The sequence below is a fragment of the Jatropha curcas genome, chromosome 6 (genome assembly GCF_041381405.1).
Source record: "Jatropha curcas cultivar XTBG-Jc1 chromosome 6, XTBG_Jcur_1.0, whole genome shotgun sequence".
Lineage (NCBI taxonomy): Eukaryota > Viridiplantae > Streptophyta > Magnoliopsida > Malpighiales > Euphorbiaceae > Jatropha > Jatropha curcas.
Window position 1 is genome coordinate 19,121,205 of NC_143156.1, and position 2,401 is coordinate 19,123,605.

Genomic DNA, 2,401 nt, shown 5'->3' on the forward strand with positions numbered 1-2,401 from the left:
TTTGCAACAAACTTCAGATCAAAAGTTGTAAAGATGGTGACCCATTTTGCCATTTTACCATCTAGAGCCGACCTCTCCATAAGGAACTTCAAGGGGCTCTTGTCAGTGATGACGTGAGTGGTGTAGGAGCATAGATAATGCTGAAGCTTGGTGCATACCCATGTTAGGGCCAGACATAACTATTCAATCTTGCTGTATTTCAATTATGTAGCCAGCATACATTTACTCAGGTAGTAAATAGTGTTCCCTGATAAGAGTCTGATGCTTCTTGCGCCAACATTATCCCTATGGCCTCGTCGATCACTAAGAGATAAAGAAGAAGCGACTTCCCAGGCCTTCGAGGCTAAAGAACTAGAGGGTTGCGTAGATATGCTTTGATCTATCAAAGGCTTTCTAGCACTGGTCATCCCAAGTCTTTAAGGCATCTTTTCTCAATTTCTTGAAGATCGGTCCACTGGTGTCTGCTCACAGCGAAACAAATTGATTGATGTACTGAAGGCGGCCTAAGAACCCCCAATCTCCTTTTCTATTCTAGTAGGTTGCATCTCTAGGATGGATTTTAATTTTGACGGATCAATCTCAATCCCTCTCTTGGAGACCATGTAGCCTAAGAAGATACTAGATGGAACCCCGAAGACACATTTAGCAAGATTAAGTTTCAGATTGTACTGGTGGAGTCTGGAGAAGAACTGCTCGAGGGCAATTAGGTGACTTGGCCCGTCCCTAGCGTGGACAACCATGTCATCGACATACACTTTAATGTTTTTATACATTAGATAGTGAAATGTCATGATAGCCATCCTCTGATAGGTGGCATCGACATTCTTCAGCCCAAATGGCATCATAGTATAACAAAAGGTACCTTATTCGATGATGAATGAATTCTTCAGCTTATCTGATGGATTCACTCGTATCTGACAATACCCTACATACAAATATGTAACTAAAATTACACTAGACCCTGCCACTCTGTCAATGAGCAGACCGATATGGGGCAGTGGAAAATCATCTTTAGGACATGCCTTGTTCAGGTCCTGGTAATTGACTCAAATTCTTATCTCGTAATCTTTCTTGGGAACGGGCACTATATTAGCCAATCATGTGAGGTAGTCTATGGCTTCAATGAAGTTGTTTTCTACTAACTTGGTCGTTTCTTAATCCTGAGAGAAATTTTAAATTTCTATCTCTAGAGCTTCTACTTTATAGGCTTGAAGTGGTCATATGTGGGCATCTTATGTACAGTAATATCAGGATCTATGTCGGTCACATCACTGGATGTCCATGCAAAGCAATTTGAGTACTGCTTAATGAGCTTTGTTAACTCCTATTTACAATCACATTCATGCACAACAAATACATGTTTTGGTTCATTTTCTGTGCCAATGTTTATTTGTTCTTTTTATTTCTTTTTTGTTTTCACTTTTGCCAGCAATCTCACCTCTTGTCTAGCTTCTTCTAGCTCCTCTCAGTCTTCATCAGTCAGCTTGAATCCAAGACCAAAAGGAGGTTCAGTAATGGGAAATTTAGTAAAGGAGGTCATACCCTATTGGTTTTGGTCGAGGCCCATCCCTAGAAAATAGCACATGGCTCTCATCATGTAAGCAACCAAGGGATTACTATGTGGATCGAAGTCCATCATAAAGATTTCTTTATCGGGCTCTGCTTTAATAAATTAGACTGAATCAAAGGAGAAGCTGAATAAAGGATAAACTACTGGTTCAGGCTGGAGTTTCCAGAAGTGGGGCTAAAGAAGGGATTTCAGATTTCCCAGCCAAGTCCCCTTTGATTGTTACCACTGCATTATGTTTACTTCAGTTTTTAGTGCAGAGAGGAGGCTACTGCTTTAACCACATGGATCCATGGCCTTCCAAGGCGGAGATTAAAACAGGCAGGAACATCTACTACTTGGAAGGGGATGGTCATAATTGTGGGCACGATTGTGACCACCAGATCGACCATGCCCAAAACTTCTCTTCTCATGTTCATATGCCCTCACTATCTAGTTGGACGGCATAAAGTCTTTAGTGGTTAACCCCAAACAACTAGCAACTTTCAAAGGGCAGACGTTCAGGGTTGAACCATTATCCACCAACACCATAGGTACTATTTTACCCCTGGCTTGGACTGTGATGTAAAGAGCATGGTTGTGTGCAGCACACCACTTTGGGATCTTATGTTCGACAAAGTGGATGGCCATGGCAAGGGGGTTCCTTGTGATGGAAGCTACCAGTGCCTCCATAGTTACGTCTAAAGAGGTTTTGGTCTGGTTCATGGCCTTTACTAGAGCCTTTCGATGCACAAAAGATGACTGTATCAGACTCTATATAGAAATGTTGGCCTTTGTCTTCGTCAACTACTCTAGAACAAGGTTCTCAAGCTAGGGATCGGAACTCGAGCTTGG